This window comes from Anas platyrhynchos, chromosome 24 (genome assembly GCF_047663525.1).
Source record: "Anas platyrhynchos isolate ZD024472 breed Pekin duck chromosome 24, IASCAAS_PekinDuck_T2T, whole genome shotgun sequence".
NCBI classification, from domain to species: Eukaryota; Metazoa; Chordata; class Aves; order Anseriformes; family Anatidae; genus Anas; species Anas platyrhynchos.
Window position 1 is genome coordinate 4,821,610 of NC_092610.1, and position 12,551 is coordinate 4,834,160.

The window sequence follows — 12,551 nt, forward strand, 5'->3', positions numbered from 1 at the left end:
CCCATCCACAAAATGAGCAATGGACCCTGAAGGTGACAGTTGCCCTTGACGAGGCTGGAATGGGGACAAAACACTGCAAATGAGCCAAGAGCTGCACCTGCAGAGAGCTGCCTGTGATGGGGCAACTGGGTTTCGTGTGTGAGGGAGGTTACAGCTCAGCTGGCAAAAGGTGTGTGGGGAGATCGTGTGCTTTGATTTCCCATGCTGGGAGAACCTGAGCAGGGTGGGATCGGTGTTAGAAGGGAAGTGAATTCAGTGGTGTAAAGACTGAAGTAATCGTGTGGAGGGTTTGTGTGCATGCGCGCACAGGCATGCCTGGAGAGACCTTACAAGGTGAGAAGTAACACCACGTGTCCTTTATTTGGGATTATGTCAGGGACTGGTGTTTGGTTCACGCAGGGGAGGGTGCTGTGCACAGGGTTACACACACAGCAAGGGGTAAGTGCCTGACGGGTGAGCTGGTTTTCCTGGGAGCCCTGTTTTCTCCCACTGTTTTGCCATGGCAGCCTACACAGCCTTTTATCGGTCCTGTTAAAGCCAGCCGTTTGTGCAGGGATTGATTTTAGAGGGGCACAGAGTTAATTCTTTCCCAAAATGGAAGACTGAGTGCGCATAAAGCAGACTCCATCTCTCTTCCCTCCACCCCTCCAGATAGGTGAGCCTGAGTATTTCATGCCTTATCCTTGCAGATCTGGAAACCCTTATGGAGATTACAGTGGAGGATGGAGACGATATTCTGCCTGCATGTAGATTCAAGGATAAAACGACAGATGTCTTTCATTAAACATCTCCGGAACGAGCTGTTCAGGAGGCAATATGTATTCAGACGCTATCAATATTTCATAAAGCTGTAATAGATGTTATCATAGATCCTCCATCCAATATTTATTGCACCATAATCACTGATACATTGCACTGGGGCTCTCCGTCCCTCCCTTCCTTCCTTGTCCCCCCCCAGGACGTGTACCCAGGTACATGGCATTTAAATGAAGTGCAAACCTAGTGCCACAGTAAATTTGAAGGAGTTTGAAGTTGTTTGTTACTTCAGGCACTTTCGGGCCCAATGATAATGAAACAAATCTGTTTGCAGAAGGCGTTTTTATGGAAGGGTTTCAAAGTGAGTTGGCTCAGTGTAAATCTCTGGGTTGAGGCCATTAGAAAGCATTTAAGCTGCAGCAAGGCGGCAGGCTGTGTCTCCAAGTCTGTGGGTGTTGGAAAGCAAAGGCCTAAAATTAGCAGTGTGGAAACTATGAATGCTCTAGGAAGTTTGCTGATAGGTAAACACTAGTAGGAGAGGCCTGAATATGGCTAGAGCTGGACCCTGCCTTCTCAGCCCCTCCACCATCCATCGTATTGAGCTTTCTGAGCAACCTTGGTGCTTCCAGGGGAATTGTGTAGGGAAAGGATTGGATCAGAAAGATTTATAGTTGGGATTTTCAAAGGAGCCTAATGGATGAAATTTTATAGCCTGTGTCACTGAGGAGGTCAGACCCTGGTCATAATAATCCTTACTGCCCTCAAAGCCCATCCGTCTAAGGGAGGCCAGCTGTCACCTACTCCACTTATTCCTAAGTTGGTCAAACTTCTAAAAAGCTTTTGGCTTTGTAACACAGGACATGCTAATGGATAAAGAGGAGCCATCCAAAATCAACATGGTGCACATTAAATGGCTGGGTCATTTAATTGGTTTCTAAATGGAGACCTAAAAGGAGAATCCACATCAAACATCTTTGTTTCTCGTGGAGACCCTAAATAGCTAGTCTTGACCCTACCCCATTCAGCGTCTCTAGCAATGATTCAGGGGAGAAAAAGAAGAAGCTATTAAATCCTCTTTGATAAATGTTGAAAGAGGCACAAAGACCCTTGCAGAGCTCCAGTTAATGATGCTTGCTTGGCAGCCCTGGGTCAAGTAAACACAGTATTTCGGTGTGGTCAAATGTCAGACCATTCATCACACTTAACCCAGGCCATCTAGAAGTTAGGTATGTGGGGTCCCCTTCTAGTCCTAAGAAAGGTGGAGAATGGGGTAACAGATGACTCAGGAAAGCCCCATGGAGACAAGAGGCCATCAAACAACTCCTCTGGCCAGTTTTGCGTGGGAAGGTTGTGATACCTCCGTACTTGGCACAGCATCCGCAGTTCAAAAAGGGTGTGGGGATATTGGAGGGGATTCAAAGAAGAGCCAGAAAAAGACTAATGAAAGGAGAATCACACCTCACAGAGAGCAAATCAAGGAGTGTGATCTGCTTAATTTAGCACGGAGCTGGTAATAGCTGGCTGATGGCACCATTACACCTGCAGGGAGGCGAGGCAGTCACGTTGGTCGCATCAGAGAGCTTCCCAGCAGGGCAGGCAGAAGCTGCTCGAGCATCAGCGGCCACATGCCTTGGCCAGGACAGCCCAACCAGAAGCAGGGTGGTGGTTTTTGACGGCAAAGGAAATGAACTGCTGGTTGTGCTGGGTTTCTCATCACTCGGATGTTTTGGAAACAATAAACTCCAAAACATCCTTTTTTTTTTTTTTTTTTTTTTTTTTTTTTTTTTCCCCTCCTGAGTTATGCAATGCATCTTACTGTGTTCCTCACTGGGGTTTAAGCAGGGTCATGAACTGTTAGAAAATGCCTCAGAAACACCTATTTTACAGAAATTTTATCATCTCTTCAGGCTTGTGAGGCCCTGAGGGGAAGCAGACCATAAGGAATGTGTGCATGCATGTGTGGGGGGGCAGGGATGATGTTTTAGGATGTGTGAAAAATACTAGCCTAAGGCTCACGGCCGTCTTGAAATTTGAAACATAAGTGAGATAAAGAGCCTTCCCTTCAAAGAAAGGTGCCCATGGAGACACTGGGTGCCAGATGGGTTAGGGGACCTGGGAGAGGCTGGAGGCGCTGGAGAAGAGGAGGTCTGGGCTGCTGCCTGGGACTGGGGGCACTGGACCTCATCTCCATGTCTTTCTTCATTGCTTTCCTTTAAAACAACACCCTGAAGCCAAGCATCTTGCCTGTAAACAAATAGGGGTTTAGTTTTGATTCTCCATAAATCACGGGAGCAGTTTTCACTTTGGAGCTCAGTGCGAGGGTTGGGGTTTAACGAGCTGGTTCATGGGGCAGGAGGGGAACGTTTTCATTTCTTTCTTTTGGGCCCTGGGAGCCCCCAGGATTGACTTTGAGTTTCTGTGAAACAGAAAACATTTGCTGATGATGTAAGGGAGCCTGAAATAACTAAGAAAGCTTGGGGGCTGCTGACACTTGAATAAATCCAAATGTCCTGGTATTTGGTTAAACTTGAATCTGAATATTTGTGTACGTTTTTTACAACATTTACTTGCCTCGGGGAGCAATTTGTGGAGCCGAAATAATCCAAGAGCTTTTTTTTTTTTTTTTTTCCTTTCTTTCCCTGCCTGGTATTTCCACCCTCCAGGAAGTGAAAAGCCTTGAGAAGATTGGATCATGCATTATTTTTACCCTTGCAAATGGTTCCCAGACGCACGGAGCTCAAGCTGTGAAAAATACAGAGTGCAAGACCTCGGCGTGCACCGGCTCTTGAAATGCTGACCGGGAGGCTCAGACTGGACCATCCATCTTACGGATAAAGCCTCTGTGGGGTTCCAGCTCAGGCTGCATTGCCTCACGGGGCATTGGCACAAGCACAGCCCCGTTTTTCCTGAACCTCATCCCCTCTGCGCCGCTCCAGTGGGAAGAGGCACACACCTTGGTTCCTCTGAGATGAATTTCAGCTTTCTGCGGAAACCTGGCTTCCTGTCAACTTGGCTTCATCTGCTTATTATATGTAACACATAACCTCTTTAATATTACACATGGCATGTTTAACTGCTTAATTTACTTTGGGAAATATTGCCAAATGCAGCTATTCTGTTGACATATCATTTGCATGATAAACTAGTGTATTTTAAGCCACGAATAGGATGCATCTGTGAGCTATCTGTCTGCACTTCTACAAGCTACAAGAGCTATCTTCACACCTATAGTTGGAGAACATAGCCCCACATTGTGCCTGGGGAAGGATTCATCCTTTCTGCTAGGAAAGCAGAGACTCGTGGCTTGTCTACAGCAGGGAATCAGACGGCATAGTTACTCTGAAATAACTTCCTGTGTAGATATTCTCTTTGGACTGAAAATTACTTTTTTTTTTTTTTTCCTTTAATTCACTCAGAGCTATTTTTTTTTTTCATCCACTAAACTATTCTTGTTTGGATACAATCGGAAATGACGCTTTTTCCCTAGACAAAAGAGCTATTCTGGTGTGTCCCCTGCTGTGCGACCAAGACCCCAAAGAGGCTCGTTGTGAGGATCCTGGTTCTCCCTGGGCAAAGCTTCATGTGTGCGAGGACATCGGTGGGTGGAAGCAGCCCAAACCAGCCTGTCCTTGATTTCACATCCACCCCTTGACCCCTCTCCAGATGCCTTTAGCTGGCATCCCATACTTGCCTGCATGTGCAAAATATATTTTTGTACCTTTCAAATGCAGCAGAGGTTGGGCTGGTGCCCGCCAGCCACTAACAAGCACGTTCTGCTCCCTCGGTGCCCTGCTCTATGGGGCAGCGTCACCTCCTCGCTCTCCATCATATTAGGCTTGCAGTCACGCAGTGCCCCGTAAAGCTTCAAGGCCTTTGAAAACCGAAGGCTGACATCTTGAAGTCTAATTTGACACGTTTCCAACAGGGGAAGCATTTATTACATTAGACAAGTTGATGCAGCTCTCAGGTTGGGAATTGCACTTATTTGCCATAATAATGGTGTAAAGTCCTCTTCCTTTTATTGTGTTATCTCTCTTTAATCATGCAGAGACGCTCCCCAGTAATTTTAATCAAAGGCTCAAGCATCACTTATCTGAAGACTAATGACTCAACTCAATGAGAGGAGAAACTTTGAAGAGCTCGCAATTGAGCTGGGAGGAGCGAAAAAGAAGAGTTTATTTGAAACTTTTTTTCTTTCTTTACGTGTGTCATTATTTCACCTGATTTTAGCTGGAGAGCCTTTGTGTGTGCAGTGAGTGGGGAAGAGCCATGGCTTGCTGCTTTTTCTGATCATGCTGCATTTAGCAACATGGATGAGAGAATGAGGTATACTTTCACAAGAAGTCCGTTTCCATCAGAAAAAGATGATTTGGTCAAAAGTGTTCTTTTCTGTAGAGAAAAATGCCAGATTTTCTGAATCTTTTCCCTTGTTTGATGAGAACATTTGAAAGATATTTGTCTTGGAATGAATGCTTTAATCTTGAAATGCCGCTTCTAACAAGAAAAGGAAGGCACTTTTTTTTTTTATATATATATTTGACTCAAAACAGAAATTCCAGAAGCCCCAGAAAATTATCATAAAAAAACCAAAGAAGGTATAAAAGGATTTGTTCATGTGAGGTTTATAAACAAAAACTTTCAATTTAGTGCTTATTTCTGATGTTTTTACTGAGGAAGCTCATTGTCTATTTTGGAATTTGACTGTTCTGCTTTGGATTTCTTTGTGGGCAAATCCCACAAAGAATCTGAGGCAGAGACCAGCTCCTTCGGCACGACACAAAAGCTCTGCTTGGGATTTGCTGTGGTGTTGGTCTTTGTAGGTCGAGATTATCAAAAATGGGTGCCCAGCTTGCTCGGAAGCGTGCCTCCAGCTGCCAGGGGCTGGGACCTTTCCAGCAATCAGGCCTTTTTAGGTTGCCTTGGCTACAGCAAGCAGAAGTGAATCTTCCCAAATTGCAGTGCTGTTTGAGTGACTTGCCCATGTATAATAGAGGGCTCTGTAATGGCCAGCAAACAGCATCGTCCCAGCTTTCTAGCTAGGAAAAGACATGCATAGAGTCAGTGCATTGCTTGAGGATCTCAATGTTGGAAGGAAATCAAAGATTTTCAGGGCTCTTTGCAAGCCAGTACAGAGATCCCAAGGCTTGGGGGCCGATTTGGCCACCTGTCCTGGCAGGACCTCCTGCCTGAGGAGCCTGGATCTGTCCAGGAAGCTTCTCTGCAAGTCCCTCTTCACTTTCCTGCAGCTCTGCACAACCACAGCACGAGCAGAAGCACTGAAAGAGAGCTTCCTTCAGTGGTGTTGCAGGGTGGATGAGAGGCAGGAGTGAACATTCAGCTTTTGGTTCAGCGTTCCCTAAGAGCTGTGTTTTTCAGAGTCACTCTGTTGAGAGATCTCCTGGGAAAGACCTGGACTGAAATCCTGTTCATGGTGGTCAAGACCAAAAGTCCCCAGCCAGGATGCTGCTGCTGCAAATTTCAGCTTCTTCCAACAGTTTCTTCCTGTGGGACAAGAACCAGTTTCCCTTGGTGGGAGACCATGGACTAACAGCTCTTCCTTTTGTCTTCAGGATCTCGCTTTGGTCCCAGGAACGAAATAAAAAGGGCGACACTGAACAAGACCCAATCTCTGAGTAGTTTTACCTATTTCCACCATGTGCTTGGTATACTCATGTGCAGGCACCCATAAGTGGCCATGCTTGCTACCAGTTTATCACTTCTCCATTTTGGGCATGTGGATTCTGGCAGAGATGCAGGATCTGGAGTCAAACCTGGTACTGGCTGAGGAAGGAATGAACCCCCTTCACCCTCCTCCTCCTTCACCCTCCTCCTCCTGCCCTCTGTGCTTTTTTTTTTTTTTTTTTTTTTTTTTTTTTTTCAGAGAGACTAATAGAAAGATGTCTATGGGTAGGGGACCTGCTGATAGCAGCTTCTAGTGGGGTGCTGCTCGCCATGCGACGACCTCCTTAGTTTGGTAACCATGGGCCCAGGAAAAGAGGAATTCCTTTCAAAGCAAAGACCACTCAAGTCCTACTGTTAAAATCAACTGAAACTAAAATGTTAGGTGCTCTGCAAGGGGCTGTGTGTTTGCAGTAACTCCTCTTTCTCTGTGGTTTTGCAGACTCCCCTTGCTGGGCCTCTTTGCATGCCGCAGTAAGAAGCTCTCTTGCTTTCCATTTTGGTGCTCCCAACTTTTGCCTGTGGGTTCCCATCTTCCTCTCCAGGAGCCGTTTAGAAGTGATTTATGGCTGCTGGCATGTCAGAACCAGTGGGAGCTCCTAGGATGGAAACGGCTGCCTGATTTGCCATGCTGATAAGTACAAGCCAAACACACCCAGCAATGCCAGATGGCGGCGGCGTTATCTGTCACAGAGCATCTCAGAGCAGACGGATGTTATACAAACATTTCACAACTGTGGTATTATTATTGGTGCAATTACTATTAATGCTATTTATAAGTGTTAAATTAACATAAATATAGCACTGTAATAATGAACACAAACTGTATTTAGCATGATTGCTGATGTAATAATTAATGACCTCTATCAGTAATGCTATCTGCTCTTATAAGGAATGATTCAACAGTAGCTTGTCTTGATTTCTCAAAGGAAGGAGGGTTTGGGAAAAGGTTAGTGTGAGTCAGAGCCTGGGGAAAGATGTGGGAGTTGGAGATGGTGCCCAGCTTCAGAGAAAATTGTCATGGGAGTCTGAAAACCGAGGATGCTAATGAATTGTGGATTTTGGGAGAAGCAGACAGCAGTGTGGGCTTGTGGCAGTTTTCAGGCATGATGGCTCTGTACCAGCTATTTCTGAAACGGGGTTTGCAGCTTTCTGGGCTTAGGTTTCGAGGTGGTCAGAGTATCTGAACTAGAACAATTTGAAGTGTATGGTTGGTGCCATAGTGCCAAAGCCAAAACATTCATTTGGGAATCTAAGACCTGTTACTTGCCCATGCTCTCATTTCAATGCTGCCTCTGACCTGCTGTGAGACTTTACATAAATCTGTGCCTCCATCTGTCTTTTTTTTTTTTTTATGGCAGTCTTTTTTGGGTCCTTGTCTGTATGCAGCTCCTAGCACAATAGGGAGCTGAGCCTGATACGACCTCTGGATCCCGTAACGATGCTGGTAATGAGATGACTGGGAGATTCTGGCTGGAGCTCCGGGCCTGACGGTGGTCCAGGGGCAGGATTTGTCTGCCCTGCCTTGAAACACTGATATGTGTTCAAGTCTGAGCTTGTTACCACAGCCCAGCTCTTACCTTAGGGCTAACTGTAGCATGAGTTAATATATATATATATTTCTCCATAAGGATTATCGAGGAGTCTAACTTTAAGTGCTTAGCTCTCTTGTGCCTGAGTCAGGGTGGCTGAAACTCTAGCTTTGAGAGAAGGGCTTATATTCCCCTTGAGGTGTAAAGCTCATACATTGAATTTAGAAGCAACTAATTCTGCTGACAGACAGAAAAACGCAAGCAGGTCTCTCAAGTACCTTCTTGCCCCGGCTGTCATGCGACGGCACGTCTTCTGGTGTGTCGAGCCCCGGGAGATGGAGAGGGCTAAACACCAGCCCTCGCTAGGGAAACAGGCATCCTCTGAGTGCCCTTGCAGTGCTGAGGCCCCTAAAGCTGAGTGGCTCCAAAGCATCTTCCCTGCAAGGTTGTGCAGCCCCAGGAGAAGCAGTGGAGCCACGGTCCCAGAAATATTTAGAAGTTGGCTGGATGAGGCCCTGAGCTAATCTGAAGCTGCCTCAAGTTCCTCTGAGAAGGAGGTCAGACTGGAGAGCTCCGGAGGTCCCCTCTACCCCAACCTATGCTGTGATTCTCTGACATTTGTAAAAATCCCTCTTGGTATGCACATAATCTTGAGGCATTGCCTTGGAAAAATCAGTCCGAGACCTTTCTGCTCCAATAGGCTTCTTTGGGAAACCCGGGCTAGGCTATAAATGGCTTTAGAAAATATTTCCCATCTATATATGTCAAACGTAATAAAGGGAGCAGGAGGTTCCTGCCCGATAAAACAACACGAGAAAGATTCATGGCATGGGTTTTAACCTCCCCACCCCCCAAGAACTTCTTGGCTTCCCAGTGCTTTGTTAATGTGCATTGATTATGTTCTGAGGAGTTTACTGCTCCGTTAGAAAGTCATTTAGGGATTTATTGGGCTGGCCTTAAATACTGAAAGTGAGTCATTGCCCTGCCCCGCTGGTGATGTGCCTGAGCCTAATGGAGTTCAGGAGGGGGAAGCAGTAGTCCGGTGGTGGGAGCTGGTGGTGAAAGCCCTCCCAGGGAGCTTTATTTGGAAGGTAACAAATGGGTTAAGCAGAGCTCATTAAGACACATCACTGCTAGTCCACGAGTACATAGGAATCGCCTAATTTCCTCTTCCACCCTGCTTAATCAGAGATAATAATAGGATAGCGATAGGAATTCAGACCCGATGATGATGAGTGCCTTAGAACAAAACCAGCTGCGTAGGCAAAGCCCAGCTCTTCGTGCTGGTGACAGGGCATGAGGGATTTTTCACTGAAGGCTTTTCACTGAAGATCAATGGGACTTGGCTGCCTGCCTCCCATCATAAAATTGAACGTCTCCCCCTCAATTCAGATGACTATTGGTGAGACGTGTTGGCAGTTCCCCTTCAAACAGAAGGGGAACGCCGGAGAGTTTCTTACAATTTAGGATTTGGCTCAACCTGAATCCTGGAATGGGCCATCAGCCAGGAAAACAGGAAACCCTCTCTGGAAGGACCATTTGTAGCTTTGTTATTTTGTACTGCTTTGCTGCAGGAGGTACGCTTGGGATTTCTGGTTCATGAATTCATAGTAATAATAATAATAATAATAATAATAATAATAATAATAATAATAATAATAATAATAGCAAGACACTGAGATCCACACCTGCAGTGTGTTTCCTCCCAGCACACAGTCCCAGCTGTGAAGTTGGGTTTTCCATCCAGTGGCTCCCAGAGATTCATGGAGCTGAGCTCTGTGGCTGTGCTTGGAACACAAGCCAACTTCATCACCTCCTTTTGCTTTTGCATTCAAGCTTTTTCTGCACTTGGAGCACTCAGAGCCCCCATTTTCCACTGGTGCACCACTGCACCCAGGTGTGCAAGGAAATCATGCAGACCTGGGAAGGCTGAGGTGGGCTCAAGTGAGTCCAACACTGTCAGAGGGGTTTGGATGGCTCCTCATGCCAATGCCAGCACTGTTCTGGTGGCAGATCTGCTGTAATCAGCCCAGCTGAGGGTCTGCTCTAATTTACATCACTTGGCCACCACCCCCTTTATCCACGCAGTGAGCTTGGAAGCACTCCCACTTTGCCAGTCCAAAATGCACATTTGTGCCAAGTCAGAACATCTCCAGGAAGGACTTGGTGATGCCCTGCGAGCACCAGCTCTCTCTGCTGCAGGGATTTCCTTCAATACCTTGCTGGGATTCTGTGGGTGGGGAGGTGAATCTGCCCTCCCTCCACCCCAGAGACCTGTGCTACATCCAGGATTTAGAGGAACCAAAGCAGACTTGTGGAGAAAGGACAAGGCAAGTCTAATAGAGCTTTTTCAGCTGCAAAGGACAAAAATCTTAGCAGCAGGAAAAGGAAGAAAAAAATCTCAGCTTCAATAAGGAGGTAAAATAAGTCAAGTGAAATGTGCAGTGTGAGAGGAAGCCCTGAGCCCCCTGCCTGGGCAGCTCTGGGTCCAATCACTCAGAGCAAATTGGGATCCTCGTGCTCCTGTAGGATGGGAGCATGTTTCACCATGGCACGGGCTGGTTTGGGGGTTTGCTGGAGCAGATCCAACCTGCTGAGGTTGGAGGGCAATGGCTGTTCTTACAGAAGGAGAAAAAGGCATTTGCTGCTCTGGAGGGGTGAATTCAGAAGGAGGAAAGGGGATTAATGGTGATAAATCAGCCTTTCCATGGGGGAAATGCGATGCAGCACGGAGGGGAGAACACAAGATGCGCTCTGGGCTGGTGCTCGGTGTGGAGCATGAGGAAGGGCTGGGGGCCAGGCTCTCAGCTGTTAGGAATTAACATCACTGCATCCACGTCAGGAAACACGCACTGCATTGTACCAGCTCTTGGGTTTCAGCTCCTGAGGCCCCGCTCGGGTGCCGGAGGCTGAAGGCAGCTGCCTCTGGGTTTCTGGGGCTGGGGAGTCTGCAAAAAGTTCCCCTCATTGCATTGGAAAAGCTGGTCAAAAACATATGCTGCAGTCTGGGCATTGAAGGGCAAGCTATAGGGTACATTGCATTTCATGTTTTCCCATGAAAATGTCCTCGTTCTATTGGGTCTGTGTAGAAATTGAGATTTCTGGAAAGTATCCCCCCCAACCCTGTAAGCACCAATTTGATTGGGAAGCATTCCTTTCTTTTCTTCAGGAAAATATGAATGAAATGCTTCCCTCCGGGCTGAAGTTAAATTGTTTTGTCTGAGTTGCCACAAGTGGAGCTTTCTGGGTAAAAATTGTCACCTGGAACATTTCTGACAGGAAAATCAGAATGGATATAGTCAAAGTATTTTGCAAATTCAAGTTGAATTGTGACAGCGAACAAAGAAACCTCTGCACAACACCTGGCGTTCTGCCTCTCAACGTTTCTAAAATGAAATGAGCCTTAATTCAGGACTATTTTTTTTTGCCACTTAATTCCTTTTCACTAAAATGCACATGCGCATGCACACGGAGGTAATATATAAACACAAATGAATCTTTTCAGTCCAAAGAATAGATTTTGCTCTTATCAAAATGGATTTCTCCTCAATATTTGCTCTGCAGCCAAGCGGGAACCCCGGTATTTGCACGCCTCGAGGGAGATGCCTGTGACCCCCCCCTCTTTGGTTAAGGGACCCCTGGGACTGTTTCTCCTTCATGGCTCAGGGATGTCAGCACCAGCTTGGTGCCTGTCCACAGCATGCCCAGGCTGAATGGCAGCGTGGGCAGTGGCAAGTTGATGTCTTTCTGCACCAAAATGAGTTGTTTTGACATTTCTGAACAGAAACTGTATGGGATTCCAGTTTTGCCATTCTTTCCCTGTGTGTTTTGAATTTTCTGTCCTTAGCTGGGACAAGCAAATGTCAAAACATCACATTTGACTTTCTATTGCCTCTTGTGTCCCAGTCACTGGCTCAATGGGAGCACTGGGCTGAGGGTTTGTTGCTGCTGACATCACCCAGGCTCGGCCCTCACCCTGCAGCAAAGCTAGGCTCACTGCTCCAGGCTCCCGACAGCTCCCAGGAGAGCTTTTTTTTTTTTTTTTTTTTTTTCCCACAGCAGCCTGCAAATCACCTGCTCCTTACTCCTTTTCTGACAGCAGGTGCTCTGCAGGCTCGTTGAATTATGTTGCTTCCATCCGTGGCAGGGTGGAGGCGAAAGCCCCCAGCTCACCACCAAAGGCAGCCAACCCCTTCCATCCAAAGAAATTTTTCCTCTGTCCCACTTGAAAAGGCTTGAAAAGCCCTTCAAATTCCCCAAATTCATTTATTTCCAGGCTGGCTGGAGGTGACTGTGGGCAGGGAATGACCTGACCTGGATTTCCTCTCTCCCTGGCCGGGGAGCTGTGCTCTGCTGACGCCTAATTACATCCAGGCGAGTGTAATGCACGGAGCTGGGCTCCGGTCTCAGCTTCTAAATAAAGCTGTTCGCAGGGTGTGGAGGCAGAGGAACGAGCAGCCACAGCACCATTAACACTGCCATGGGAGTTAATGGGTCCTAAACAATTCCTGTCTTCTGCTGGGCCTGCGTGCAGCAGCTGCCTGTTGAACTGTGGCCTCTCCCTCCTCTATTTAAAGCCACTTA

General features: G+C 46.8%; 1 long non-coding RNA gene across 1 annotated transcript; it reads left to right on the forward strand.

Moving 5' to 3' along the window:
- The first annotated feature begins 175 nt into the window (after nt 1-175).
- LOC110351954 (uncharacterized) lies at nt 176-3,959 on the forward strand. The gene is made up of 2 exons (XR_002400165.4): nt 176-333; nt 3,420-3,959. It is a non-coding gene; the product is annotated as an uncharacterized lncRNA (long non-coding RNA).
- The last annotated feature ends 8,592 nt before the right edge of the window (nt 3,960-12,551 follow it).